Source organism: Cebus imitator, unplaced genomic scaffold (genome assembly GCF_001604975.1).
Source record: "Cebus imitator isolate Cc_AM_T3 unplaced genomic scaffold, Cebus_imitator-1.0 Scaffold99, whole genome shotgun sequence".
Classification (NCBI taxonomy): Eukaryota; Metazoa; Chordata; class Mammalia; order Primates; family Cebidae; genus Cebus; species Cebus imitator.
In genome coordinates, this window is record NW_016107414.1 from 904039 (window position 1) to 910628 (window position 6590).

A 6590-nucleotide genomic window follows, 5' to 3' on the forward strand; every position below is an offset into this window, starting at 1 on the left:
CCAGTGCAACCACCAGGAATAACTGAAACCAGGCCAGGCACAGTGGCTCACACCTGTAATCCCAGCACTTTGGGAGGCCCAGGAAGGTAGATCACCTGAGGTCAGGAGTTCAAGACCAGCCTGGCCAACATGGCAAAACCCCATCTCTACTAAAAATATAAAAATTAGCCAGGTGTGGTGGCAGGTGCCTGTAGTCTCAGTTACTTGGGAGGCTGAGGCAAGAGAATCGTTTGAACTCAGGAGGCGGAGGTTGCAGTGAGCCAAGATCAAGCTACTGCACTCCAGCCTGGGTAACAAGAGCAAGACTCCATCTCAAAAATAGAAATAAAAGAATAATTGAAATGAAACTTAAATGAATCAGGACTCCAGGGTGAGGATGGCAGGTTGAAACTTTCTCACAAAATTCCTTTCCCCCGTGCTTGACATAATGGGCGAAAAGTAGCAACAATCAAAAAAAAAAAAAAAAAAAAAAAGCCAACAGCATCACCCAAGCATGTACAGGATGAAACTTAAATAACTGACAGCCAAGGAAAGAATCGGAAAACTCTAAGGGCCATCGGGGGCAGGTCACACAAGCCTCCTAACCCTGCTGGCCTCCTGATCCTGCCTGCTTGACTCCCAGGAACTGGTGCTGGGAGTTGACAAAGTCTGGAGAAGACCTGAGGAAAACCACTTGAGTGGGTTTTCTTATCATTACCTTTTCTGACCAAGGCCTGGAAGGAACCAGAGCTGGACCACCAGGAGGGCTGATACTCTAACTCACTGGTCCCCAGCCTTTTTGGTACCAGGCACTGGTTCTATGGAAGACAATTTTTCCACAGGACTGGGCGGGGGTGAGGGAAGGTTTTGGGATGAACCTCAGATCATCAGGCATTAGATTCTCATAAGGAGCGTGCAACCTAGATCCCTCTCATACACAATTCACAATAGGGTTTTTGCTCTCATGAGAATCTAATGCTGCTGCTGATCTGACAGGAGGCGGAGCTCAGGCGGTCATGCTCACTCGCCTCCTGCTGTGCACCGCAATTCCTAACAGGCCATGCAATTGGCCCAGGGTTTGGGGACGCCTGCTCTAACTGCAGTAAACGCCTCAGGATTGCAGGTTAACCCAGAAAGCAGCCATGATTCGAGGCTCTCTCTTGTGTATGCACACACTACACCCAACCGGAAGTGAGGACAGCCTGGCATAGGAAGCGAGCAAAGCCTAGACAGTCACGTGGCCACACACGTTCTTCCCTAAGCTCTCCTGATGCTGCAGCCATTCCTGGACTTCCAAGTGGGTGGGAGAATATGAAACAGCCAGATATCAATGCCTAGTGCCAAGGGGAAAATTCTGTGGTCTCAGACACAGCACAAGGGAAATAAGAGAAGGCCTTGGACGACTGCTTGAGGCCAAGGCAGATGATGGGAAATGCAATGGTTTTCTAGCACCACCATAGCAAAATGCCACCAATGGGGCAGCTTAAACGACAATTTACTTCCTCATAGTCCTGGAGGCTGGAAGTCCAAGATGGAGGTGCTGGCAAGTTTTGGCATCCTCTAAGGCAGCCACCTTCTTGCTGTGTCTTCACATGTTTGTCTCTTTGAATACACATTCCTAATGCCTCTTTGTGTGTCCAAATTTTCCCTTCTTATAAGGACACTAGTCAGATAGGATGGAACCCACTCTAACTGCCTCATTTTAACTTAATCACCTCTTTAAGGCTACGCCTCCAAATGCCTTCATGTTCTGAGGTACTGAGGGTTAGGACTTCAACATATAGTTCAACCCATCACAGATAGAAACCAAGCAAACACTCATATTAGAAGGAAAAGGGGGAAAAGAGGAAGAAAGGAAGGAAGGGAGGAAGGAAAGAAGGGAGGGAGAAAGGAAGGGAGGAAGAAAGGAGGGAAAGAAAGAAGCACTTCAAAAAGAACCCAACCAAGAAGAAAGACAATCTCCAGGGAGAGATCCAAGAAGGCTGATCACTAGCAGCTCGGGACTGTAGCTCCCACTGAAAGCGCAGAGAACGAGAGGACGCCACACTTTCAGATCAATTTTTGTTGCTCACGCACCAGGAGATTCTCAGCGGAGGAGCCCCACGGGTCTCCAGCTCGACTCTTGAGGCCGGTGAGGCGGTTTTGCCGCTGCTTTGGTGCGGCGGTTCTTGGTGCAGAGTCAGAAAACACCATCAATCTTAAAGCTGCTGTTTTGGCCGGTGCAGTGGGTTGCTCAGATTTTAGCACCGGGAATCAACAAGTTGGACGTCCATTTAGAAACCCAGCTATAAAGACGGTAATTATAAAGACGGTAATTATAAAGACCACAGATGGATAAATCTATAACGAAGGGAAGAAACCAGCCTAAAAAGGCTGAGAATACCCAAAATCAGATCGCCTCTCCTTCTACAGGGGATCACAGTTTCTCATCAGCAATGGAACAAGGCCTGATGGAGAAAGACTGTGTTCCATTAGCAGAAGCAGGCTTTAAAAAGTGGATGATAAGAAACTTCTGGGAATTAAAAGAACTTGTTCTAACCCAATGCAAAGAAACTAAGAACTTTGAAAAAAAGTTTGATGAAATGTTAACAATAACACACAATTTAAAGAGGAGTATAAGTGAATTAATGGAGCTGAAAAACCCAACACGAGAACTTCTTGAACTATGCACAAGTTTTAACAGCCAAATTGATCAAGCAGAAGAAAAGAAAGCAGAGGTCGAAGACCAACTTAATGAAATAAAACAAAAAGACAAGATTAGAGAAAAAAGGATAAAAAAGAACGAGCAAAGTCTCCAAGGAATATGGGACTATGTGAAGAGACCTAATCTACATTTGATAGGTGTACCTGAATGTGACGAAGAGAATCAATCCAAGCTGGAAAATATGCTTCAGGATATTATTCAGGAAAACTTTCCCAACCTAGCAAGGCAGGACAATATTCAACTCCAGGTAATACAGAGAAAACCACAAAGATATTCCTCAAGAAGACCAACCTCAAGGCACATAATCGCCAGATCCACCAGGGTTGAAATGAAAGAGAAAATACTGAGTGCAGCCAGAGAGAAAGGTCAGGTTACCCATAAAGGGAAGCCCATCAGACTCACAGCAGATCTCTCAGCGGAAACCCTACAAGCCAGAAAAGAGTGGGGGCCAATATTCAACATCCTTAAAGAAAAGAGCTTTGAACCCAGAATTTTACATCCAGCCAAACTAAGCTTCATAAGCAAAGGAAAAATAAAATCTTTTGTGAACAAGCAAGCACTCAGAGATTTCATCACCAACCAGGCCTGCTTTACAAGAGCTTCTGAAAGAACCACTACACATAGAAAGGAACAACCAGTAACAGCCTTTCTAAAAAATACCAAAAAATAAAGAACATCAACATAATTAAGAACTTGCATCAACTAATGGGCAAAACAGCCAGCTAACATTAAATGGCAGTATCAAACTCACATATATTGTTATTAATTCTAAATTTAAATCGACTAAATCCCCCAATCCAAAGACACAGACAGCCAAAAAAAGCCAAGACCCATTGGTATGCTACATCCAGATCCATCTCACATGCAAGGATACACAAAGACTCAAAACAAAGGGATGGAGAAAAATTTACCAACCAAATGGAGAGCAAAAATAAATAAATAGAAAGCAGGAGTTGCAATTTTTGCTGATAAAATAGACTTTAAAGCAACAAAGATCAAAAGAAGCAAAGAAGGATATTACATAATGATAAAAGGATCAATGTAACAAGAAGAGCTAAAGATCCTAAATAGATATGCACCCAATACAGGAATACCTAGATATATAAGACTTATAAAGAGACTTGGACTCCCACACAATAATAGTGGGAGACTTACAGATCAATGAGACAGAAAGTTAACATCGATATCCAGGACTTGAACTCAGATCCGGAACAAGTAGACTTAATTAACATTTATAGAACTCTCCACTTTAAATACACAAAATATACACTGTTATCAGTACCACATCACACCTCTTTACAGGTTTCAATGAAATATTGGTTGGCTGCTTGTTAGTTATTTTCTTCCCTCATTTTTTTTTATGTCTCTATTATTAAACACAATTATAGGCATACCCATTTTTAGACTGCATTTTAGCCCAGGCAATAAAGCAACACCCCTGTTCTCTCTCCCTCTTCCTCTTCCTCTTTCTTCCTCTCCTTCGTTCTTTTTTTCTCTTTTTCTTTTTTTTATTCTTTCTCTTTCTTTCTTTCTCTCTTTAAAAAAAAAAAAAAAAAAACAGACTATCTCCAGAAACAGAAGACGATATCCCCCAATTGCTTCACATTATAGAAAACGTAATAAAAATTATACATTTAATAAACTGAGTACTCAAAGACAAAATGACAGAAAATCCTTTTTAGGATATAAACCGACCTAAAGAAACAGATTAATAACAAAAATAACGTCATTACAGACCTAAGAAAAAAATTGTACATGACAGAAAACAGATTAGATAGAAGTCAAAATATTGACATTGAGAAAGGGCTTGGGATAAAATAAATAAAATGAAAAGGGCAAAAAAATGAAAACTGACAAAGCTTTCAGACATGGAGGCCACTGCCGGGAAAGCAGTAGCAGGGCTCCTGGGTGTCCCTGAAGGGAAAAGCCCAACAATGACAAATATTGAAAAATATGAAGCAGGAAAATTTTCCTGAAATAAAAAAGACTCTGAAAACTAATATTAAAAAAAAAATATATATATATATATATATATATATATATACACACACACACACATTATGTTCCACGGAAATTTTATTAAAAATATTCTGCATTGTGACATTCCTAATTGAATGATTGAATTTTAAAGATAGAGAAAGACTTCTCAAACATTCAGGCAGGAACACAAATCACGGAAAAGCAGGGAATGTCAGGATGGCCCCAGATTTTCTACAGCAATATCCAATGCCAGAAAACAACAAAACAACTTGCATAAAGCCAGAGGGAACGTAAGTGCCGCTGTAAGCACTGTCAAGACATCAGGGAGATGCTCCCACACATGAGAAAACTCAGGGAGTACCGTTCCTGAAGAAGACTCCCTGAGCAGAGGTCTTCTGAAGAAAATTGTAGGCCAGGCTCAGAGGCTCATGCCTGTAATCTCAGCGCTTTGGGAGTCCGAGGTGGACAGATCATTTGAGACCAGGAGTTTGAGACCAGCCTGGCCAACATGGTGAAACCCTGTGTCTACTGAAAATACAAAACTTAGCCAGGTGTGGTGGTGGGTGCCTATAATCCCAGCTACTTGGGAGGCTTAGGCAGGAGAATTGCTTGAACCCAGGGGGCAGAGGTTGCAGTGAGCAGAGATCATGCCACTGCCCTCCAGCTTGGGTGACAGAGTGAGACTCCATCTCAAAAGACAAAAAGAAAAAAGAAAAGTAAAGTAAAGAAAAATTCAGTAAACTTTTTGACAATGAACGTTTTGGTTGGGATGTTTGTCCCTTCCAAACCGCAAGTTGAAATGTGATCCCCAAAGTTCGAGGTGGTGCCTAACGGGAGGTATTTGGGACATGGGGGTGGATCCCTCAAGAGTAGATGAATGCCCTCTCTTAAGCGGGGTGAATGAATTCACACTCTGTTAGTTCCAAAAAGTGCTGGTGGCTAAAATGAGCCTAGCACCACCCTACTCTCTCTGTAGCTTTCTCTCTCCCCATGTGATCTCACACATGCCAGCCCCATTTCTTCCTCCACTGTGAGTGGAAGCAGCCTGCGGCCCTCACCAGATACAGATGCCTAGTCATGAACTTTCCAACCCCCAAAATCCTGAGCCAAAGGTAACTTTTTTCTTTCTTCTTTTCCTTTATTTTTTTGAGATGGAGTTTCATTCCTGTTGCACAGGTTGGAGTGCAACGCGTGATCTCGGCTCACCGCAATCTCCACCTCCCAGGTTCAAGTGATTCTCCTGTCTCAGCCTCCCAAGTAGCTGGGATTACAGGCATGTGCCACCACACCCAGCTAATTTTTTTGTATTTTTAGTAGAGACAGGGTTTCTCCATGCTGGTCAAGCTGGTCTCAAACTTCCAACCCCAGGTAATCCACCCACCTTGGCCTCCCAAAGTGCTGGGATTACAGGTATGAACCACTGAGCCCGGCACCTTTTTTTTCTTTATAAATTATTCAGCCTCAGGTATTTCCTTATTGCAACAGAAAACTAACTAGGTAAGAGGTAATCCAATCAGTAAGACATTAATCAGAGAAAGGACTCGGACCACACGTGCACATACCCCATGGCCCCAGCAATTGCACGCCCAGGATTTCCGTAATAGCAATGAGGGCATCTGTCCAGGCAAAGAGCTGTACACAAATATTCAGGGCAGCTTTATTTGTAATAGCTAAAAGCTGGAAACAACCCAAATGTGCATCAACAGGAGAATGGATAAACAAGCTGTGATATAGCCATACAAGAGGACATTACTCAGCAACAAGGTGAATGAACTACTGATACACACAACTGTACGGATGAATCTCCAGGTGAGAGAAGTCAGAACAAAAGAATGCATACGGAAGAATTCTATTTACATGTGGGTTAAAAACAGGCAAAACTGAGCAATGGGGAGGGAAGTCAGGATACAGGGGGCGCCTATCAGCT